Genomic DNA, 25,356 nt, shown 5'->3' on the forward strand with positions numbered 1-25,356 from the left:
ATATTTTATTTTTAGTACTGTTTACTCAAATTCTTTACTAAGAATTTTTACCGCTTAAGCACAGAGATCTGATCTTTCTGAACTGCAAGGTGGACCACCTTCTTCCTCTTGCTTCACAGATTCCTGATTGCTCACAAAAGGAGCCCCCAGCCATAGATCTGTAGATTTTAGGGAATACACTAAAGTCATGGTCAGTTCTATGCATCAACTTGGCTAGGCTTCAGTCCCCAGTTCTTCATTAAACATTCATCTGGGTTTTGGTGTGAAAGTATCTTGTAGAGGTGATTAAAATCCATTACCAGTTGACTTTAAGTAAAGGAGATTTTTCTAAGTAATCTGGTGGGCATGCTTTAGTTAATTAAAAGGTCTTTGAGGCTTCCCTGATAAAGAAGACATTCTACCTACACACTACAGCATCTGCTCGTGCCTAAAAGTCCTATGTGTCCTAACTAGAGGTCTCCCCTACAGATTTCAGACTCTCCAGATAATCTTCACAATTGCATAATCAGTTGCTTCCCATACATCGATTTTTATATATTATCTCCTCCTGGTTCTGGTTCTCTGGTTGAACACTGACATACACAAGTGACAAATCTTTAACTCCCTGAAATGGTAGGCAGAGTGGGTGTGCAGGGCTATGTAGGAGTGGAGGTAAGACCACAGTCTTTAGAGTTCCAAGGAGCTCCTTTCACATCACAAAGATTAAGAACCCTGGTCTGCTGGATAAAGGCCCAAGTCTTTAAAATGGTGCACAGTGCTCCATAACCTGTCCCCACTGACCACCTCAACCTCATTTCTGGCCTCCCACCTTCTCACTTTTTAGAATCCGGGATTAACAATGTACCCGGCTCCACAAGAGAGTTCATGAAAATCTCTACGGGGAGCAAGGAAAACACACCAGAGCTTTCTGGGTGCTTCAGACAAGGCTCCTCACTCTCCCATCTTCAAAGCTCCATAAACCTGTCATGGTTCCTGTAGACCCCACCTTGGTCCTCCCTGCCACTTATAGACTGATCACCACTCTCTACCTTGAGACACAGGGGAGTCTTATCACCCCCTTTATCCCAGTTCATGTCCTTCTGGACCCCCAGGCCATCACCCATCTTGTGGGTTCTCATCACCATATACCCCTTCCTGACCCATCTCCCACCCCTTCCTTCCCTTCCCTGATGCCTCTCAGAATGCAAGGTTGCTCATCAGTGAAGTGCTCTGTATCCTCACCCTCCTTTCTGAATGTTATCGCATCTCTTTGTTCTGACTGCAGCTTGGCTGTCCCCTGAGAGACATCTCTGTCCCTGTAGCACACTCAGGCAGTGGCTGTTCTTTACCCCTCGGTTGTCATTCTGCTGGATCTTGATGTGCATAGGACCTACCTGTTCCTCCTTGCCATTTCTAGATGGTTCATCTCCCTGAATCCTTCTATCCCTCCAGGGTTGAGTCTCACGTCATCAGTCCATGATGTTCACCAGTCTTCCGGGTTGACATCATCTCCTAATTCACTTCACTGCCATCATATCTGGGAGGTCTCAGTTCCTGGCCTCTGTCCGTCACTCTCTTCGACACTCTTGTCCTGATTCTAGGTGATTTCAGTGTTTCCTTAGAAAACCTGCCACATACTTTGGTTAACAGTTCCTTGACTTCTTTCCTTCCAGTGGTCTCGTCTCCCACCCAATCTAAGCCTCTTACTGACATGCTGGTATGGAGAGCTTGTAACTACCTATAACTGCAGAATCTTCATAAACCAAGCTTCATGCTTCCCATTGTCCTACTGACACTTCTTTTCTGGGACTCCAGTCAGTATCCCCAATTCAACCACTGCTTAATTTTACTTGGATGCTGCCATTTTTATTCTTTACCCTATTCAAGTCCTCACCTCCTTCCTTACCCTGTTTAGATTCTATGACAATTACTCTCAGCAATAAACCTTTGACTCCTTGGCCTCTCTTTTGCCTTATTGAACCTTATTTAGCTAAACCACCACTTTGGCTAGAAGCACTAGAGAAAAACGCACCACCAGGCTGACTGCCCTGCGTCTCCAAATGTGATTGCTCACCTCAGAAGCGTCCTTGATTAATGCTGCCCATCAGTGATACTCAATTTTCTCATTTCATTAACCATCCCACTCTCCTTTATAACTATTTCATACCTGTCTTCTCTTTTTAAATCTTTGACACCTCTTCCTCTGTGGTTATCCTCAATGAATGACCTTATTTCCCATTTTATTCAGAAAATAGAGGAGAAGACCTAGAAGTTCCCACCACCACACTGATACCCCCTTTTGTATTGTATCAAGTGGGTATGCTCTGCCACTCCCTTATTGTTGTTTGTGCCTCTATCCCAGGTCAACCTACCTCCTGTGCCTTGGATCTCATCCATTCTCCCTTCCCCCTCTTGTCTTCTCAATGACATCACCCCAGCAAGTCTCTTCTGTGTCCTGCACACTCTGAAGGTCATTTCTTCCCTTCTATCTATCACTCACTCTCTCTCTCTCTAGTTGTGTAATAATGTATATCTAGAGATTACATATATACATATTATATATGTAAATGTGGAAGTTATATATGTAGCTGCATATACATATATAGTAATGAAATAATGTATAGGAACAATGCATATAAAGTAAATTATGTTTGGGTACTGATCTGTATTGCTACATATACTATATACAGCACTAATATGTTACCTTTTCCAAAGGCTTCTCTCTCAAGACAGTGCCTCATTTCGCTGCTCCCTTTTATTTATTTATTTTTTAATATGAAATTTATTGTCACATTGGCTTCCATACAACACCCAGTGCTCATCCCAAAAGGTGCCCTCCTCAATACTCCTCACCCACCCTCCCTTCCCTCCCACCCCCCATCGACCCTCAGCTTGTTCTCAGTTTTTAACAGTCTCTTATGCTTTGGCTCTCTCCCTCTCTAACCTCTTTTTTTTTTCTTCCCCTCCCCCATGGACTTCTGTTAAGTTTCTCAGGATCCACATAAGAGTGAAAACATATGGTATCTGTCTTTCTCTGTATGACTTATTTCACTTAGCATAACACTCTCCAGTTCCATCCACGTTGCTACAAAGGGCCACATTTCATTCTTTCTCATTGCCGCGTAGTATTCCATTGTGTATATAAACCACAATTTCTGTATCCATTCATCAGTTGATGGACATTTAGGCTCTTTCCATAATTTGGCTATTGTTGAGAGTGCTGCTATAAATATTGGGGTACAAGTGCCCCTATGCACCTTGCTGCTCCCTTTTATAGCAAAGTCCTTGAATGAAGTCTCTCTACTCCCTCCCTGGAGTTTCATCCCCAGCCCCCAACACTGTCTCTCAGACCTGCCCTACCGGCTTCCATCTTCCTTCCCACTGCTCCAGTGCAAGCAACCTGTTCAAAGCCATCAACCACTCCCACGAGTCTACGGTGGCGGTCACTTCCTAGTCCTCTCAGTACCTGAACTATCACTCCTACTTCTTCCCTTCGCGTGTCCACGAGAAACCACTGTCTCTTAGTTCTCCTCTTATTCCTTTTCCTTTTCACTGCCTCCTTTCCTGGATTCCTATCCTCTTCCTAATCTGTAAATGTTGGAAGCCCAGGCTCAATCCTCGGATCCCTTCTTTATCTGTACTGATCCTCTTCCCCTTAGTTATCCAATCCAATCACATGGCTTGAAACATCTACTTGCAGCTCAGACCTTCCTCCTGAACTCCAGACTCACCGACTAGACATCTACACATGGTGTCTCAGAGAAACATGAACCCAATATCGCCAGCCTCGAGCTCCAATCAGTAACAATTTTTTTCTTTTTTTTGATCCTCGGACCAAATACCTTGGATTCCCCTTGATGCCCCTCTTTTCCATGAATCCGACATTAGAGACAACTCATTGTGCTTCTCCTTGAGCGCTGTCTCAAGCATCTCACCCTTCCTCACCGTCTCCACCGCTGTCACTCTTGTCCCTTTTTCACCATTATCTCCTGCCTGAGTCATTGCAACCATTTCCACCCGGTCTTTTGCTCCCGCCCTTGGAGAAGGCGCTCAACAGGCAGAGCACTCCCGTGCAACCCCTCTCATGGCTTCCCTTCTTAGTCAGACTAAAAAGTAAAGGCTTAGAATAAGTCACAAGCCTTTGATGGCCTGCCCCTCCCCACCGTGTGACCTTATAGTCTACCTTTCTCTCCTTTGCTCCAGCCACACTGTCTCTGAGCTGCTCCTCAACATATTCCTGCCACTGTGCACTGACGGGGTGAGTCTGTCCCCAGACAGAACAACGCAAGGTAAAATATTTGCACGCACTGTTCTTCCCACCCAGAAAACTTTCCCTCAGAGGTTTGTCCATATCTATACCTGTTTCTATATCCTCAACACCTAGGTGTCTGTATATGTGTAGGTAATGTACATCTACATGTGTTTGTGTATCTGTGTATGTACACATGTATGATATCTACACCTACACCTGCGTCTATTTATACCTATAACTACACCTGTATCTGTATCTGTATCATCTGTATCTGTATCTGTCATCATCTTGCTGTATCACCACTTCAGGGCTATACTCACATTTCATTTTCCCACCGAGGCCTCTCCGACCGCTCTTCTCAAAACTACAAATCCAGCCATTCCATACCCTCTTCTTTGTGTGTTCTTTTTAAAGCCCATTGCGTGTATTATTCTAGAACATACTATGCTTTTGATTTATTTCGGTATCACCTATCTACCCCCTTGAAATGTAAGCTCCACGAAGGCAGGTATTCTTGTTTGTCCTTTTGTGGCTGAGCCCTGAGCGTCTGGAACAGCAGCTGCTGCATATTAGGGACATGAACTTATTGATGAGACAATGAAATAAAGGCCACGAATGATGATAAACAGTATTTGATTGGGATCCATGTCTCCTCATATCTAAGTCTTCAATTAGCTAGTTTCTGTATCAGCCCGGTCCCCCACTCCCGGCCCCCTAAAAAGTCCTGTGCACAAGAGATAAGGCCCATCAAAGGAACATCTGGTTACAGCTAGAGCTTTGGTCACACGTGCTCAAGTAGGACCCCCAGGACCCTGGTGAGCGGGGCTGGGATGCAAACATCCTTCTTGCGTTCTGGGAGATATCACTCTGATTGCCACGGAAGACAGGTCCAGGGAAAACAAAGGCAACAGACAGTTTTTATTTGGCTTTTGGGTCTAGTTTTGAACAAAGCAGTCTGGCACTTGAGCTTTCTGGCTGGGAAAGTAAAATGTCACAAATAGAAATGTCCTTAATCAAATTAATTGCATTGTTTTACCGTGCTTTGATGGGGTTGGTCTACCCTCAAACAGAACAAGGCAACGTAAAATAGAAGCTGTGAGGTGGACCGTTGTCAGACTTTTCATGCACGTCCGTTTTATTTTGGTCTGTGAATTCTTTATCAAGTGAGCCTGCTATTGTTGAAACACCAATAAGCCTGGCGAGGCTGCTGAGAGCTGGAGCAGGGATGCTATGATCTACCCAACGGTCCATTTTCCAAGCAGCAGCCTTAGATTGGTCTTAGAACTTAAATCAGAGCCTGTCGGTCACTCTCGTGCTCAAAGCCCTGCCATAGCTTCCTGCATCCCTGGAGGTAAATCTCAAGGCCCTTGCGAGGTCTTAGATGGGCTCGATCCTCATTCCCTTCTGACCTCACATCCCTCCTCATGCACTTCATTCCAGCTACCTGGCATCCTCCTATGTCTGGAAGGAACCAAGCACCATCAATCATACCTTCCCTCCAACTTGTTACTCCTCAGCCCACAATGATCTTCACCCAGATGCTGGCATGACTCATTCTGCTACCTTCCAGTCTCTGCTCAAATGTTGGCTTTCTGTGGCCCCAGCCTTTCCCGACCCACCTTTCTTTCTTTCTTTCTTTCTTTCTTTCTTTCTTTCTTTCTTTCTGCAGGTTCATTTTATTTATTTATTTATTATTTATTTTTAATTTACATCCAAGCCATTAGCATATAGTGCAATAATGATTTCAGGAGTAGATTCCAGTGATTCGTCCCTGACACCTAACCCCCAGTGTTCATCCCAACAAGTGTCTTCCTTAATGAACCTCTCCCATTTAGCGCATCCTCGTACCTACAATGCCTCCAGCAACCCTCAGTTTGTCTCTATATTTAAGAGTCTCTTATGTACCCCCCTCCATTTTTTTTTGCTTCCTTTCCCTTATATTCATCTGTTTTGTATCTTAAATTCTACATGAGTGAAGTCGTATGATATTTGTCTTTCTCTGACTAATTTCGCTTAGCATGGTACATTATACTTCCATGCACATTGTTGCAAATGGCAAGATTTCATTCTTGATCACTGAGTAATATTCCATTACACACACACATACACACACACACACACACACACACCCCACATCTTCTTTATCCATTCATCTGTTGATGGACATTTGGGCTCTTTCCCTACTTTGGCTATTGCCTGACCCACCTTTCTAAAGCAGCACATCTCTCTCTTAGCCACTTCCCTCTTCATTGTTTTCACATCTTTTGTTGTCTTTGTCTGTATACTCCTCAAGTGGCCTGTAAGACCTAGAGGAGAGAGTTCATTTGTTTTGATAGCAGCCCTGCCCTGAGTGTCTAGAATAGTTCCAGACACTCTGTGGATACTTAATCCTGGCTCCCTATGACTCTACCAGTCTTGTAGGTAACAAGGATTCTTAATGGACAAGCCAAAGAAACCAGTACTTACTTACAAGAGAGGAGAGAAAGAGAGAGAGAGAGAGATTGAGAAAACCAGTGTTCTAGAAATCTCAAACTCCTAGCCCTTGTTCTCGTAAGAGAGTTCTTCCCTTGGGAACCTTGAAACCTGGCTAAATCTGGACCTGGTCCATCCACATCCATGCTCCTCCCCACCCCGTTGCCGGCGAGGGTGGTATCGAGGGGAAGAAGAACATCTTCTCCTCTGAGAGGCCACTACCTGTGTGTCTGTCTGCCAGCTGCCCTCGAGTCTGAGCATGAAACCTCCCCAAACTGACCCTTAGGATTTCAAGTAATCAAAGGAAGACAGTCTAAATCTGAAACATTTGGAAGCTGAGAACCCGATTTGCCCCAAGAAAGCTGATGCTTATTAAAATCTTCAAAGGGCAAACATGAAAATGGTCCATGTTTTAGATTATCTCCCTCTCATTTGTCATGTCTGGAACCATTTTTACAGCACTGAAATCAAAAGCTCCAAGAGTTCAGCTTTCTTCCTCCACACACCTCTTTGCTGGCAAGGTTCCAGAACATTCTCCAGGCTCATGGGTCACAGAAAGAGAATATGTGTGGTCAGAGGCCTTCTCTGACAGTCTGCACTTGAGCCAAGTTATTTTCAAAGCTGAGATGAGTTTAGAGAGGTCATTATAGTTCAGAGTTTAAAATAAAAGTTTCAGGAAGGCTCATGTGTTTCAGTTAAAATGCAAAATATATGACTGGTGTCATGGTGGCTATTTTTATATGATGTCTTTTGGAGATAAACATTTGCTATAGATTTCAACCTGTCAAGGGGGAAAGAAGTAAATATAATTTGTTTCTAGTGCTTCCCCATGACAAGAACTGGGCTGGGTACTTGCAGTACACATTTAATCAGTTTGCTGTCTTTATCTTAAGCAATGATCTTATTTCCAACATCCTAGCAAAAAACAGAGAGCATGATCTGGATCCTCTCAATGTTTCTACCATACCTAATTTATCCACATTCTCATCCATTCTCATTTGCTTCCCGCTGGTCTCTTTTTTGTGTGTGTGTGTGTGTATTTATTTGTGTGAGAGAGAGAGAGAGACAGAGTGCAAGTGGGGGAGGGGCAGAGAAAGAGGGAGACACAGAATCTGAAGCAGGCTCCAGTCTCTGAGCTGTCAGCACAGAACCTGACGCGGGGCTTGAACTCACGAACCGTGAGATCATGGCTTGGGCTGAAGTCGGACGCTTACCTGACTGAGCCAGCCAGCTTCCTGCCGGTCTTAATGGACACTGGTGTGAGGCAGGACCCATGCTTATTCAAAACCAAGCCCTCCCCCTGGGGACTGTTTCAACCTACCTCTTGTCTCTCCTAGATTACCTGGCTCAGTAACCTTCTGTCATTTTCCGGTATCTTCGACTTCACCACTGGCCGACTGCTCTCAGTCTGTACAAACGTTCGTCTTTCTCACCCTGAAATAATTTGAACTTAGCTCTATTTCTAACCACTCTACTTCTATGTTCTTCCAAGGAAAGTAGATCTGGTAGGTTAAAGGCAACTTACAGGACCAATAAAGAGTGAAGAAAGCAAATCAGCTTTTTCCAAGGGTGCTTCACAAGCCACTATCTGAAGGCATTCAGGCGTGCCTGGCCATTCTGTGCTTCATAGCAGTTGGGAATAACTATTTCCAAACTATACTCATTTGAACGGGCAACTGTTTAGTTAGACTGCTTAGATTTCATTGGTTTTTAAAGTATTCTACCTAAGGCCAACTAGAAGTTAGATATTGGCCATTAAGGGTGAGAGGTGTGGGGATGTGTATGCACGGGTATCTGAATGGTGGGGGATAGATACAGACAGTAGAGAGTATAAGTTGTTTCTCTTCCCTGCCCAGTGACTAGTTTTAAGGCTTTATGGAGAGAGTTGTTAATGTCAGATGTTGAAAGAAATGTTTCCAGGGAAACTTTTCAGGAAGACATTTCCAGTAAAAACTTGAGTCTTTGGGTACAAGCAAAACTATTTTGGAGCCAGGTGACTCACTATGGGAAAGAGGCTTTCTCTCCATCTCTGCCCAGAACTTAGCAACACTCTGGCTGCATGAGGATCATCAACTTTGGGAAAACAAGAGATTGCATCTATCATTTGAATGTTGCCATTCTCAAGATGGACCCCATTAAAGACTGTGATTTGCATAGAGGACTATGATTTGGACCATGATTTATGGTGACTGCCGCACAGAAATTCATGAGCACATGTGAGCACAGCGTAGAAACAACTTGGAAGGATCTCAGCGAGAGGAGAGAGCATGACATTGGATGGTTGACTCTGAGGTGTCCTTATCAGTATATCTAGGCTGGTGAGGCCAGAGGACGGAAATGCAATCTCAAGGAGGGCAGGGATTTTTGCCTGTTTGGATCACTTTCGGTCCAATAAATAAGTATACATTCAAGGAGCATGAAATGAATTTGGCTTCCTTCGGGTCAGGAAAAAGGGTTGAATTGGCTAAATTCAGACTTAGGTATGGAAGAGAGAATGACAGAGGAGCAGTGGCCTTTTGTTAAGAGAGCGTGGCTGCAAAAATATGGTGAGAAATCAGAGGAGAGCCCGAGAAGGTCATGCAGTTCATGCACGACGGTGTGCTGCAAACGGTGCTGCGAGGGACAGAAAACACCAAAACGGGCTTGAGTGCATCATTTTATTTTGAGTGCCACTGCTAATGCATTAGCTCAGTGGTCTTCATAGCAAACGAGTGGGATGGGAGGGACGGGTATGTTCATTAACTTTTCTGGGTAAGGACAGAGACAATAAATGGCTTGCTAAAGGTCACTCTAAATGGTCCGCTCATGTGCGAACAGGAGCCAATGACTTTGAATTGCTTTCTATCATTTTTTTTTTTTTTTTAACCTGATCGTAGTGCAGAAATGAGATTTTGGCTGATGGATAGATTTAGACTTGGCAAAGCTGTGGACATTTTTTGGTTTGTTTCATTTCCTCTTTTTAATTTTGCAATGACGACTGTGAGGTGACAAGCCTTAAATCTCCACCTTTGACTGCAAAGTTTGGAGTGACATGGAGAGATAATTAAAACGGAAAAAGCAACACGATTTAAGACCTGGGTCCGTGGATTAAAATGAGGAAAATGTATTGAAACAGCTGAGAGTTTCTGTGCAGGCTTTCCTTCACATCCCAACACCACAGAACAAATTGCACAAATTCTGGGAACGATGTCCCTTGATAACAAACACTGGTCACTTTTTCAGATGTCAACAAATGGCTCTGTTGACTCTGTTTTGTAACAAGTTACAAGCAGATGGCACTTTGAAGTGTATGATGCAGTTTAGAAAACACAATCACTTGGACATTTTTGTCTGGTTTGCTAAGATAATGTGATGAAACCCAAAATGAAAGAATCTTGGCGTGTACGGATAGAACAAGGCTACACACCATTCGGTGGATTTGTCCTCATTTCTTGCAATCAAAGAGTTGATTTTTCAACTGTCAGCTCATGAAGGTTTACGCGCTTGCTGAATAAAAGGTGCAAAGCAAGAGAAAACTATCATTTCTAGACGTTTTATCTTTTTTTTTAATTTTTGAGAGACAGAAAGAGAGAGAGAGAGACAGACAGAGAGACAGAGAGAGACAGAACATGAGTGGGGGAGGGGCAGAGAGAGAGGGAGACGTAGAACCTGAAGCAGACTCCAGGCTCTGAGCTGTCAGCACAGAGCCTGACGTGGGACTCGAACTCAGGGACTGTGAGATCATGACCTGAGTCAAAGTCGGACGCTTAACCAACTGAGCCACCCGGGCACCCTTAGAACCATCATTTCTTGAATGCTTATTATGTGCCAGACTCTTTATAAGGTATATTCTTTATAAACTTATATATCTTATTAAATCCTAAAGTAATTCTGTGGGTAGTTACTATTACCCCTAGTTTAAATATAAATAAATGACGGCCTGCAGATATCCCACACCTAGTTAGGTATGAGGCAGAATGCAGACCTTGATCTGACACCCAAACCCATTTCTTCCTCCTCCTCTGTGGTACTTTGGATAGAATCCCGTCCCTACCTGCCCCCTTATCCTGTCCCTACCTGCCCCTTGTTTTAAAAATACTTTTATGTTCACAACTAAGTATCAAAATATATGCAACTAGCAAATGTTTATGTAATATAGTTCTTATTTATGTATCAAATTCCAAATTTATTGCTTTCATAAACAGGAATTTGTGGAATATTTTGACAAATACTATAGGTTTGACTCTTGCAAAACCCACCCCAATCCGTTTCCCCCTGACTTTTTCTACATGAAAGACAGAATACACAAACAATACACAAATTTCCAGATCGTCTTGCTGTGAGGGGTGCACAAGTACATGGGAAGTCCTGGAAGAGGGTTTCCTTTTCCAATTAAAGGGGCAAAGTTTGACAAGAAGGTTTTCCCTTCCTGCCCAGAATATGAACTCAATACCTAGCGGTACAGCAGCTGTCTTGCCACCATGAGGATGAAAACCATGTGCTAACCAACACTAGTGAAGCAGGGAGACAGAAGGAATGTGGCTTCCTGATGGCACCTTTAAATAGCCACATCGTCCTTGGATCATCTACCTTTCGGCTTCTTGTTATGTGAGAAAAATAAACCCCTTACATGTGAAAGGACCAGATTTTCTGATGCTCACAGATACATGCAATCCAAACTGATGCACTTGGTAACCAGAATTTTAGAAGACATTCTTATTTTCTAACCGTGTTCCATTTTTATGCCGGTTTGGTCCCAATTTGCATTTCCGAAACACTGGAAGTACAACCACCAAATTAGATAATAGACTCCCTGGAATGGTGTTCCTTTGGTTGGGCATGAACTGGAACAGAGTTGGGTCTCCTCCCTGGTTGTGGGAAAATGGCCAGCAGAGCCTGTGATCTGACTGACTGTGGTTTTTCCAGGAAGCCTGGACATCACTTCAGCCAAAGCACTCGGCATGGAGTCGGGCAGGGAGAGCGGGGTGACCAGGCTTGACATGTCACCACCATTTTGCCTTGCATGGGTGTAGAGTTGGCCTTTGGTCAGGAAAACTAGAAAGGACCTTGAGCAATCATTTTGTCTTTCTTTTCACCTTGGGAAAGGACCACACTGAAGTCCTACCAGACGTGTATGATAAGCAATCTGGGTTTAATAGACCTCCAAAGAAGAGACGATTCCTCAGCCTCTTCCCTCAGAAGGCCATTTCAACATTTAAAAACGTGCAGTACATCCTTCCTTTACTTACATAGAATGTGTATCGCATGGGATGGGAGAACACTGTATCTCTCTCCAGCAGGGCGGTAGAGTGGGGTGTGCGGCTGGGCAGTCCTGGATTAAGGTTGTCCTGCCATTTCCTAGCGGGTGCTGAACTTTCTTGTTACTTAACTGCACCAAGCTTCAGCCCCCCATCTGTAGAATAAGCAAATAGTAGCCACACTAGGGTCTTGATGAGGAGCTAATATACATAAAAAGCTGAGAATGGTATCTGTCATAAAAGTGCACATGTAACAGTAGCCTCTTTCTCCTACTCTTGCCTCTGGACAGCAGCTCACCACCATTCTCTGGGTGAGATTGCTTTGGAGTCCTGAGAAGCATCCCCACAACACTCTCCATGACTGGAGAATTGCCCCACAACACTCTCCATGACCAGTTAATTAACTTGTCAATGTCCTAGTCCCTTCTTCTTCACTCTTAGTTTTCAGTCCTTGGATTTTAACTTTGGACCCGGTTTTCCCAAAACAATTGCTAAAAATGTGTTTGCAATTTGGAGAGATCACATTTCTATAAATTAAGCAAAAAAAAAAAAAAATATCAGTGCTATATTTGAAAATCGGAAACCTTGGCCTTCACGGTTTGTGTTGCCATGAACACAAGATTTTCGTTCTAAGTTGTGGACCCTTAATTGGGGTTTACACGATGGTGATAAAGGCATAATGGAGTAATGAGACAATCATCCAGATTGTTACGGCCAAGTATACTCTGGCCACAAATAGTTGGCTGATTGAAAGACAAAGACTCCTCCGGTACAAGTTATCTACACTGTGACCTTCGCTATGAAGAGACGCTGTCTCAGACCCAAGTGAGGTTTGCTGCACCATTTTAAGAAAGGAAACATTTCAGACCGTGGATTGTTTTTCAAAGCCATACACATGACTCTTGGCTAATAGAACGTTGGATCGGCCGACGTCTGGCAGCTCTGCATGTTGGCTGCACTAACATATGTACAATTTCAGACTCGCAGCCACACATGAAGTCATGGTGAAGCGGCACAAATCATCCCTAAAATCTGCCATGCGGTGGTTCTTCTCCTCTCCAACAATGTAATCCCTAGGAATTGTGATGATTTGAACTTTTTAAGAAGAATAATTAATTAATCTTCATTCACTTAAGACCTACTCCTTTATCATTGATGACAAAGAGCAGTTTGGAAAAAAGTGCAGAAGATGGAATGAAAGAATGAATGTAGTATCGTTTGGTTCAGAGATTTTTCTCTCCTTCTTTTCATGCAATTACTCACGGCATATGATGTTACGATGAGGAAAGGAAATGACAAAACAGATTTTCAGGCCTAAAAGAAGCTCCATGGATTTACTGCTAGTCACACTATCTCATTACTGTACTTTATTTTCTCTCCATAGCATTTTCCAGTCTCTGAAGTTACATTCTGGTTTATGATTCTATTTTTGCCCCCTCTAGAGGTAGGAAGGTAGAGACTTTGGCTCTCGCTTCACAGGTATATCTAGAATAGTGCATAGCACATTGTAGGTGCTCAGTAAATATCTGGAGACTGAATGGACCAGAGCTAAGGAGAAAAGGAACACCCCTGCTGGTCGGGCACCTATTATGCTAGGTGCCATGGGGGCTTGGTTATGTCTGTTACATACACCTGAGAGGTAAGTGACATACTTGGAGTCTTGCAGTTAGAAGGTGATCAAGCCAGAGTTCAAAACCACGGCCGTTTCCCTTCCAATTCTGACATTTGCCACCACCAGAAATTATTCCCAGCATCAGTGGTTCCTGTTCCACCACGCCCTCTGTGACCTCTTTCCGAGGCAGCTAAAGATCCTAGCACATGTTTTGAGAACACGTTTGGCTTGCATTTATCTGTGCCGAAGTAGTCTTCAGAGAAATCGATCTCATTGTATTTTATTCGGCACAGTAAATGCTCCAAGTCGTGATTTCTCTGTGCTAAGTTTATTGAGCAAATTTCTCATGCTGTACAGACAGCAGCTCACTTTGTACTAAGTGGTGATGAATTCCACGGAGCTGTACGGATTTATAATAAAAGGCCTACAAAGGAAGGAAAACCGCCCCTCTGCTGATGCAACCAAAAGTGCTGATGACAACAAGTTCAGGTGGTCACAGGGCTTGGAAGCAGGTGACGCATGCCAGAAGTTGAAGAAAGCACCGGGATATAAACAAGACAGTGACTAACTCTGGAATAAGGTTGATTCTGACCACAGGGTAATCCAAAAAATTTGAATGGGGAAAAGGCCCAATCTCTTGTACTTAGCACAAGTTTTCACCTTCTTCAGGTGGATATGGCAATATGCATTCTTTCCCAGATTACAAAACAGGCTGAGGAATGTGATTGTCTGACTCTGATGCACATCCAAATCCTCTGGAGAGTTACTGACCAAGGGGCCCTTAATTAATGAGGCCCGCGGGCCAGTTACCCACGAGGCCTTCACTGATACGCATGCAGCACTGGCTTCTTCCACTAACTCACTCTCCCCTGCAGGGGGCAGTATGGACTTGGCCTCATCAAGAGTGTGGGGTCCCGAAAAGAGTGGGAGAGGGGATTTGAAAGTGGGAGTGGGGATTTGAAAGACCGTGCCTAGCTCCTAGCTCTGGTAATTTCTCAGTGCGTGACCTAGGGGCGAGTTGTCTCGCATCTTGAGCTTGTTTCCTGGTCTGAAATCTTCGCGGGCGGTGGTCAGTCACATGTCCCCAGGAGGCATTGTGAGGGCCTGGCAAGGAGACACCCCAAAGAACCCAACAGCATGAGGGAAGCAAGGAAAGCAGATGCTGGTTCTAAACGTGGACTTTCTCCACTACGATGCAGCCAGATCATTTACCTCCAAATTCCAACCCTGCCGGCCATGACCGCCATGGGCGAGTTACTTAGCTAGCCTTAGCCTCAGTTTCTCCTACAGAGAAACCCAAATAACGCTTTGCTTACATTAACTCTCAACCCTCCCATGAGCTCCCAAGGTTTTTACCCATATTTCATACTCAGGAAACTGAGGCACAGAGGAGTGAAGTGACCACGCAGAGTCCACTCTGGGACGTGTCCCCGGGTGCTGTGGTTGCAGAGCCGCTACTCCTAACCAGCGAGTTGCCTGCTCCAAAGACATCACGCGACACGGTGAGCAGAGGGCCAAATGCATGGCGAATGCCCAGTAAATGTTTCCCAATATTTGGATAATTTCCTTTCACATTCCAAACACGTATCCCTCCATTTTATGATCCATTGCACCCCACATGTCCAACAGCTAGTGCCCAGATTTATTTAATTATTGCCATGAAAACAAAAGCTGGCTTGGGCTCCACAGACTACAAACACATTCGTTCTAGAAGGGGAGCATCGTCTCAGCTTTTGTTTTTATTGCTTTTAGCACATCAAGCACGTAATATGTACTAAGTAAAAGTGAAAGGTTAGAGATCACCTCAGACTAAAAGTTGCTCCGGGGGGTGTCTACACAGGAAATAGGCTGTTATACATCCCTTTCCATCCGGAGCCTCCTGGCCCTCTGACATGCCTTACGCATGCACTGCCATCAAGGCACAGAGGAGTTAATTAGCATATGAGGAACAAGCCGGTCTCGTCCTTACAGGACATCAAACTGTGAAGCAAAGGTATTCAAAGGGAAAGAAAGTGAGTCAGATATCGAGGAGAGTTAAGGCCAGTTGTTCTTGTGCTTAGGAGAGCTTTCCAGGGAGTAGGAGAACCAAGATGCGGATGCCAGGTTTTATTATGCAAAGTAGGAATCAAGACATATTGAGAGATGTGTAGTCTGATGGGGGGACAGAGTCCGAGACCTTGGGACGCGAGTTCCCTGCAGCCGTAGGGTTCTTGATGAGAGACCCTGGAAAAGGACAAGGTCCTGGGGAAGCTGCAGGGTGTCAGAGAGCGAATGTTGATCAAAACAGAGCTATTTCCTTTACATGAGCTGTCCTCTTAGCAATTACTTCCCAGTCCTTAACCACAATCTGATTTAAAAAATCTTTAAAAGAGGGGCGCCTGGGTGGCTCAGTCGGTTAAGTGTCTAACTTCGGCTCAGGTCATGATCTCCTAATAGTGATCTCACGATCTCACGGTTCATGAGTTTGAGCCCTGCATCAGGCTTTCTGCTGTCAGTGCAGAGCCCACTTTGGATCCTCTGTCCTCCTCTCTCTCTGCCCCTCCCCAGCGCTCTCTCCCTCTCTCAAAAATAAACATTTCAAAAAAGCTTTGAAAGAAATATGCTCTAGTACAGTGTGTTATGTACGACACTAGGCAATCCCGTCTCATAATTACTCTTAACGCAAGCCCTTGGTTTTACCAACACAGTTCGCGCTCGTGTATTGCAACGAACGGCTTATCCTCCCCACAGCAATGTAAAATGTCGAGCACATTTGTTTAATAAAATAAACAGTAAATAAATCAGCACCCTCAACCCAAACGACATCTAGCACAAGGTTTATACTACTACAGGGAAATCTCCACCAGACACTATTAGCTTGTATGTTTCCCTTTCCTTGAGCAAACTCCTGCGGTGTATCAGAATGAAGGAAAGCCCTTCAATTTGAATTATGTAGGCACGGATGACAGATGTAGGCACTCGATGACAATTCCGTGTTTCCGGGTGAGGCTCCCGCAAGTGTCAGCCTCTTGCTCCTCTTGACTATGGATCTATAGCCACTAAGGAGCGTAACTGCCAAGTCAAAGGCTCTTTTCAGAACTAACCCTTCCCAAGCCAAGCCGATTCTGACGACTTTCGCTTTCTCTCCTCTGTTCAGCAGAAGCAACCCCCAGAGGAGACGGTTCATTGAGTAAGCCCCAGTCAGTAAACACCCCCAAACCTCATAGATGGACAGAGAGAGAACAGCTCAACACCAGCGCGAGCCAAAAGACTCATCTGTGGGAGAAGAAAAGCCTGAAGAAGTTCACTTCGATCGGGAGAGAGGGCTGTTTACTTACGTTGCTCGCAAGACCTTCCAACAGCTGGAGTCTTTGAATTCTAGTGCACGCAGATGTGGAGCTTTAACTCGAAATCCCCTTCTCTTTGGCAGCGAGGAGCCTGATAGCTCTGCGGGGCTGCAGATTGATAAGTAATTTCCTGATTGGTTTCAAAAGCGTTCTCCCGGGCTTCGAGCAGTGGCTGGGAGAGAGGGAGCACGCAAGCCCCATGACGTGCAATGACGCTGTGGCCTGCACAGACCTCCTGTTTGATCGAGCTCGAAAGAAGTATCTGTTGACCTCACCAGCAAAAATAAGTAGCCTCCTCTATCTGTTGGCTCCCTCCCTGAATCATATCTGGGAACCAGCATGAAGAATCTGGACCATATTTTGTTTCAATATTTGTGATTGCTTTCTTACCAGCCACTTCAGAGAACGTTCTCAGAGACCGTGCCCTCCGGTCCCTTCATTTCACAGTGGAAGGAAATGAAACCCAGGGTTTACAAGCCTTGACCAGGAGCGCACGGGGTATGAGTGGAAGGACTGGATCCCAAGAGCCTCCTGACTGTCACACCAGAGCTCCGTCCCCTATAGGGAGGTCGAGACAAAGATTTGGCATCTGGCTCTTGATCTTTAGAAGGCGTGTCATAAATCTCAGTTCTCAGGGCTGCAAAGTGGGAGTCAGAATAACGGTTGTGTTTGTGTGGTCTCACAGTATCGGGATCGCTGAGGGAGAACTTCATCAAGGCGGAGACCAATTATACCCCACGATGGGATTTTGTCAGTAGTGCCAAATCTACATGCTTCTCTTGTCCCTTTCTGTTCTCATAGTCCATTCAGGGTTATTTTCTGTTCTGGAAGAAGCCATCCAACAAGCCATCTGACTTGTTGGGGCAGAGAATTTCCTTGGGTCAAGGAAGAAGACAGGACACGGAGAAAACTTTTGACCTTGGAAAACCAGATCAAGATCAGATGCAAAGGTAGAGCATGTTTGGACATTTGCCACAGAAAGGACACTGGGTCTGGAATCAGAAAATCAAGGCTTGGCTACTGCCTCTAACACTCATCAGCCAAGGGAACTTCATTGAAGCATTACAAACCACAATTTCCTCCCTGGAGACATAATCCCTGTCCTGCCGGGCTTGCCTCATTTTGCGGTGGGAAGATCAAATGCATTCTGCATGGAGGTCGTGCTTATCAACACTTGCAGGCTTTGAAATTGTGAGGAAGTATTTTCTAGCATCCCGAATAGCATCTCACACAGAAAGCTCTGTTGATGGGATGGTGCCACGTCCTCTATCCTGGGTTCTTGGACTTGTTCCCTTCTCCTTTTAAGGAGTATACTTTGCCTTTCTTCCCTTATTATGCCATCTCTTGGCGCTTGTATCCCCGGTCTGGCCACTACTGATCTTCCTTCTTTCTTAGAGTTTATGTGTCCTTCCATCTCTCATGCAACAGTAAGAATGAAAAGAAGGAGAAAATGTTTTCCTCAACCACACAGAAAACCATCTGTAGAGTTTTGACACATGCGAGGCTGTGTGCATCCTGGACACAGGATGTACTTGTACATCCAAGTATTCATGGCCAGACAGCAAATGGATCGAGACCAGCCTCACTGATGAAAATGCTCAAACCCCCAGTCCTGTTTAGTTCTCCCATTCCCTTCCTTTGCCCTTTCATAAATTCATTCTTCGAATGTCATTGCAGTTAAGATTTGCACTCCATCATCTCTAAGAGCAGTTTTTGGGCCGCCATAACGAACCACCATAGACAGGGGGCTTAAGCAACAGAAATTAACTTTCTCATGGTTTTGGAGGCTGGAAGTCTGAGATGAGGTGTCAGCATGGTCGGGTTCTGGTGAGAGCCCTTTCCCTGGCTTGTGGACAGCTGCCTCTCACTGTATCCCCACATGATGGAGAGTGGGAAGGCTCTCCCTCCCTCCCTCCCTCCATCTCTCCCTCTCTCCCTCTCTCCCTCTCTCCCTCTCTCCCTCTCTCCCTCTCTCCCTCTCTCCCTCTCTTCCTCTCTTCCTCTCTTCCTCTCTCCCTCTTCTTATAAGGCCACGGTCCATGTGGAGCAGGGCTCCAATCCTATAGCTTATTTAACCTTAATTACCTCCTAAAGACTCTTATCTGCAGATATAGTCTCATTACCCTATATGTCAGGGCTTCAACCTACGAACTTTGAAGGGACACAGTTGAGTCCAGAGCAGACCTGGAGAAAGTGAGAACATTAAGCTAACATTACGGAGCACTCACTGGGTATAAGGCCCCACTTGTTTCTTTTCTCATTGAATCCTCATAACAATTTTCAGAGGCTGGTAGTGACTTTTCCAAGGTCACAAATCTAGTAAGTGGCAGTGTCCACATGTAAATTGTGATGACCAGCACCGTGTTCTTTTCATGACACAATCTACCTCCATCCCCTCTTTTCTCCTGGGCTCTGAGCCATCAAGCTCTATGTTTCTTTCCTGCTAACACTGAGCTCAGCTGCCTCACGTCAGGGAGGTGTTACCCGGTGAGAAGGGGAGGGGGTGAAGGGGAACTCTGTGGTTTTCTTTAGGGACTCCCCACTGAATTTAGGGTGACAGCTGTCGGGAGTCTGCCCAGAACGTTCTTTTTCTCTTCCTGCTTTCCTCCCAGACTCCTCTGTGTTGATAAATCCTTCTCATCAGTTTGAACTCAACCAGTGTCCTTACCTCAGGGAAGCTTTCTTTGACTTGCCCTGTGCCTGCTCTAGCTCTCCCTTATACTCTCCTATCCTTCCCCTTCATTATTGTTTCCTTTTTGTACACCTTTACAAATGTTACTTCATAGCTATAGTAGTTGAGGAGTTGTATATTTTTAAGATAATTGCATAATGCTTGTCTTCCTCACTGGTTTGTAGGTTTCACTGTGGGCAGGGATGTCTGGTTCACTGAAATATCTCCAACCATTAGACCAGTAATGTTAAGCCCTCTGTTATCACCAAATTAATTTTTCTCCTTGCTGTTTTCCACAAGGAAACTAGATTTGGCTCATCAAGAGTGAGGTTCTTGGAATAAGAAACAATAGCTGAGGAACGGACCTTGGGTCACACCTGCCAGCCTTCTGGTCAACCCTCGGATTCCTGTAAGGGCAGCACAGCCTGGCCCTCTCCACGGTGGGGGCTGCCTATTCATACTCCTCTAGTCTTGGTCTCTTTCAGGAAAGAGACGAAAGAGAGATCCCGATGCAACAAGGCATGAGGCGGTATAGGACTTGCCAAGCAGGAGTTTGTACCAGGAAAGACATTCTCAGCGACAGAAGCCACATGTGCAAAGATATGGAAAGACAACGTGCTGTGTTAGAGAATTACAAGGAAGACGCTTTTGTCAGTGTGTTGCAAGGAAATGTGATAACATTAGTGAAAGTTCCAGATAGGTATTAAGTGTTTTCATTATTATCTGTTTCTCATCTGTGTTTGGTGGGCCAATGACAGAGTCCATGTGAAATTGTTTTATAAACTGTAAAAATGTTATAAAAATTTGCTTATTAGAAATTCTTTTGGATGAAGATAGCTTGGCAGAGAGACCGAGAAACTATGCTGGGAAATGAAATTATTTATGAATTTTCTTCATTCACAAACTGAAAAATTTGACTAATTTCCTTCTTCAAATCCCCCTTTCAAAGACTAGATTATAAATTTCTAGTATTTATTAAACGTCAGTGAGCTGGGATACAGGTTTTTAACTCAGCATTATCCCTGGATCTTTCTACTCTCTCTTATATTTCAGGGACCCGACACCTGAAACTAAATTTCCTCAAAACTTTTTCAGTCAGTTTCCCTGCTTAGAACCAGCCAATGAGGGCACCACAGGGATGTCAAAGGCAGAAATGAATGAGGGGACACCCTTCGGTGGCAGTCGCAGTCAGAGTGAGGACACTCAAATGATGCAAAGTTTGTAGGAGCTTCTGGGTGAGATCCCGGAATCACATAATCTAGTGTGGTTTTCCAGCAACCCTGCACTTCTGAGTTTCCAGAAAAACATCATGGTCTCTTCTTCAAATATTGGTTCCACAGCTTTTTTTTAAATTTAGAAATAATGGCATACTCTTAGGAGGTTGCAAAAAAAAAAGTTGCATAAAAACCAAATAAAACAAAAACTAGCTCCCCTCAATAATGACATCTTTTATCACTGTAATATATCAAAACTAGAAGTTGGCATCAGTACAACACTATTAAGTAGATTGTAGAACATATTCAGATTTCACCAGGTTTGCATGGGTTCATTTGTATGTTGTAAAGTTCAGTGCAATTTAATCTTATGTGTAGATTCTCTACAGTTCTTTTGATGGTTGTTTAAGGCTTTGATTTCTCATGTTCAATCCCTACCTAGAGTGATTTTTATTTTTCTGATTCCTGACTGATATGAATGCTAATCTTCTGGTGTCATTACACACTTGAAGCCTTACAGTCAGGCTTTGATTCTTACATTCCATTATGTTCATTCATTTATTCAATTAACATATGACTCAGTGATTTTTTTTTTCCTGTATGCTCTTTTACCCATTGTCTTTGTCCATGGCATTGTCACAATACATTCAAATTATTGCAACATATTTTTAGCTATTTCTTGGGCTTTAGTTGTTACATTCTCAAGATCATCCTTACCATAGTGTATCCAAGAATGCAATACTAGTTTAATCATTCCTAAATAGTGGTAAAATAATTTATATGTGATAAGACAAGAAACAAAAAATAAGAGGTACAGGAATTGGATTAGAAGAAGCATTAGTATCATTATTGAAAGATACCACAGTTGCACACCCAAACAATGCATGCAAATTTTAAAAGCCTATTAGAAAGAATATACATTCAATATGGTTGCCAGACAAAAAATAAACACATGAAAAATAACCTAAACACTAAAAATAATCAGAGGATAGAATGTTAAAAAAAATCAGCTAAAATCCTTGTTAACAGCAAAATGATGTTGGTTTTTCTTTAGAGGAAGGGCATCCTATCCTCTCCCTAACTCTGGGCTTTTTTTCTCACTTGAGCCCTTAATAGGCTCAACTTGTGTGGACAGATTCACAAAATCTTGTTTTCCCTTCTTGATTATTCAAGCCACAAGTGATAAAAACCTGGTCTGGGGGAAACCAGTTTAGAAACAAAGATGATGATGTGTCCTTTGTCCCTTCCTAGCTATGACACGTTTCCTCCCAAAAGTGTCTCTTCTGCACTACAGGACTATGCAAATCTCTCTCTTCACTGATGGACTAAGAAGAGAATCTTAGCTAACATTTGTTATGTGCTAACATTGTTCCTCAATTTTTACAACCAATTAATCCTTACAACTATATGAGTAGAAAATTGAAATTAATCCCAAGTTTCAAGGCTACCAGAAGGTAGAACCAAGCTGAGAACCAGGTGGTGAGTCTCCCAGCCTTTACTCAATGCATCCATAGTATACTGCGTTTCTTCTGAGTGACAATACTATTCTTCCCACAAAGGGTATTAATGAGCCCTAATAAGCTGCATTGGCTGCATTGGGTGCATTGGCTTAGTCTATCTAATTAAAAAATATATTTGCAGCAAGATGTTAGGTAAATAAATGGCACAGGTGGTACCATGCAATGACAAAAATTATGAAAATAATGTGAGTACTAATATGTGAAAAACCCACATTTCGTGGAAGTCCTAAGTCAATGACCTTGACTTGTGGGTGGAACCTTGCTATAAAGGAGCATTTGGATTTGTCTCCAAAGTGTAGTTATTTCTTTAGAACTACAGCACTTCAATAAGGGCAACAAAATTCTCATCATTCTCTGAAGTATAATTCAGAAGACTGTTTTCCCCACGGATAGCTCTCCTTTGAAGATGAGAAATTGCTTTCTTTCCAATTTTATTCTAAGATTTTGATTGAAAACACTCAAATGCAAGCCTGGCTTCAAAGCATAGTTTGTAACCAGGAAGGATTTCCTGGTTTACATTGCTTAATTAATGATAATATTGATTCAAAGGAAGAAAGAGCTCCCAAATCTTAGCAATTTCCATTGGTAGTAGATGTAACCTCTACGTAAACACTTAAACCAAAATGTCCCTTGAAGGAACTCAATCTCAAATTCTTCCAGTCTCCCACTTCCTCATTTCACAACCATCACTGTCTTTTCTGCTCCCCATCCTAATTATTTCATTTTTCATGCTCAACATCGTGACTGTGCTTTCTCAGCAAACTCCTAGTAATCACCCATATGCTGCTCATCTTAATCAGCAATGATCTTTCCACTTATTTGGGGCATTATCTGGGATAAATGAATGTACGGTGGTCAGTTTATCTCAGTCAAACAACGCATAAGAGCTCCTTTGAAGATTTGAAACATAATCTAAGCCATATGCAATTTGAAAGGTCAATATGTCACCAGAAAAGAAAGTAAAAGAGAAAGAGGAAAATAAGAGAGGGAAGGAAGGAAGGTCAGTAGGAAGGCAAGAAGGAAGGAAAGAAAGGCGGGGGGGGTGGGGGGTAGAAAAAAAGGGAGAAAGAAAGACACAATGAAAGAAAAACAAAGAAGGCAGAGGGGGAAGAAAAGCAAAGGGGCAGAGCCTACAACTCTAGATCAAACAGGCATGATAAGCATTTTTCCCATAAGACCAGCTGCTGTTTTGGATGTACCATACTACATCATTCTTCTACAGATGCAGCACCTTATAAGCTCACTTACTAAGAGTTCAAATGCAGCTAACATTTACACTTACAAGTGCCATGTTTGGACAGGGTGACCAGCTATCTTGGTTTGCCTGGGACTTAGGGGGTTCCCCAGATGTGGGACTTTCAGTGTAAAACCCGATAGTCCAGACAAACTAAGATGGTTTGCTTGGGGGCAAGGAGTTTTCCAGGGGATGAGGCTTACAGTGTTAAACCAGAAAAGTCCTGGGCAAATTGAAAAAAGTTGGTCACTGTGTCTTTGGGTGAAACCTTATCTTTGGGTAAATATTACCTCTCATGTCCTTTGGATATTGTGTAGAAAATGCTTTAGCTAGTTTCGGTGCATCTGTTAAGTGTTGCACACAATGTAATGGATATCTCTTTTTCCCTGCCTACCTGGTGCCCCAATATTCTTTGGTTAACTCCTTCCTTATCTTATGTGGTTCTAATTGGGCTAGCACTACCTCCCTTGGAGCGAAAAAGTTAACTAGGCTGGGTCAAGCATGGCAAGCCACCTGAAACATCTGAAAACAATGACTGGTAGAGGTGAGAGTGTAACTGAAGAGAGACAGCCCTTGGGAGAGAGAAGTCCCTTTTGCTTCTCCTAAAGACTATCACTGGCCATCCTGTCCACTGTGTATAACAAAGTCAACAGACACAGCAGAAAGTGGGATGGGAGAGAAAGAAGGAGAGAGGAAGAGAAGGAGAGAGAGAAGAAGAGGGAGAGAGGGAGAGAAAGGGAGAGAGAGAGAGAGAGAGAGAGAGAGATAAAGGGATCCAAAGCATCATCTGAACCCCTGGATTGTGCCATGCATGAAGCCAACACCATTCCTAAACTGACCAAATACATAAGCTAATGTATTCCCTTTTTTCTTAAGCTATCTTGAGTAGGGTGTCTGTCACATGAAACAAAGGAGTTGTGACTAGCAGACATATATGGGCTTGGTCTTCTTTTCTGAACTCAGTCCCGCGAGACAGTAGACCCGTATGAAACTGCTAACATTCCACTTCTGTTGACTGCAAATATGGCAGGATCACTTGCTTCAACTAAGTATTATTTCCCCCATTTTACAGATGAGGAAAAAAAAACACCTCAGTGGTGATAAGTAGTGTGCCTAATGTTGTACATTTATTAGATAGGAGACCTGGAAATCAGATCCAGGTCGGTTTGATTCCAAGGTACACAAATACATTTCCAGTTCTTCATGCTTCTTGAAAAATAAAAAGCAATCTCTTGAGAGCTATCCTTTGCTATTTGACAAATGCCTTGAAAAGTACTGAATTGTGACTCACACCCTATGTATGAACTTATATATGGTGCCAAACACCTGCTTATTGCTCCCCAAATCCCTGTGTCACTGGCTGTTTCATGAAAAGAAGTCAAATACAGGAGAATGCCAAACGAGATGGAAAACCCCATTGTACCCTGGTGTGTATTTACATTTTAGCAGGGATAAAGCTCCAGGCGATCATATGTCAGATTTCCAAATTTACTCCAGCTTTGGTTTTCACTGACAATCAAGAGATGCAATTTTTGCCTCAACGAAAGAGAAATCCTTTACCCGTTCTACTCTGTACAGAGAGATTGTTTAATTTGTTTCCCGTAACTCAAACCTAACACCCTGAAAACGCGGCTGTGTCAGTGAGATAAGCATTCAGAGTGTTTTCTTAATCTCTGGCATCTGATGTGCTTGCCCAGTGATGCAGCAGAATGGTGCTTGCCCAGAAAACATTTTTTTTCCCCGTTGGTAATCTATATATGCTCTAAAAACCTCAGTATGATTTGGGGAAGTTTGTGTGTCATTTTTTTTAGCCTTTATTATGTGTGAAATTATTATCAT

General features: G+C 43.5%; 1 protein-coding gene across 3 annotated transcripts in view; it reads right to left on the reverse strand.

The window, feature by feature from the left end:
- C1QTNF7 (C1q and TNF related 7) overlaps window positions 1–25,356 on the reverse strand; it is a 107,946-nt gene that overhangs the window by 58,561 nt on the left and 24,029 nt on the right. For 2 of the 3 annotated variants that reach the window (XM_042936863.1, XM_042936864.1), the window contains exon 1: window positions 16,870–17,116. The exons of the other annotated variant lie outside the window; for it this stretch is intronic. The gene's annotated coding sequence lies outside the window, so the exon portion shown is untranslated. Of the gene's footprint in view, window positions 1–16,869; window positions 17,117–25,356 lie in introns of those variants that run through there. 3 annotated transcript variants of the gene reach the window in all.

Source organism: Panthera leo, chromosome B1 (genome assembly GCF_018350215.1).
Source record: "Panthera leo isolate Ple1 chromosome B1, P.leo_Ple1_pat1.1, whole genome shotgun sequence".
In the NCBI taxonomy this organism is placed as follows: domain Eukaryota; kingdom Metazoa; phylum Chordata; class Mammalia; order Carnivora; family Felidae; genus Panthera; species Panthera leo.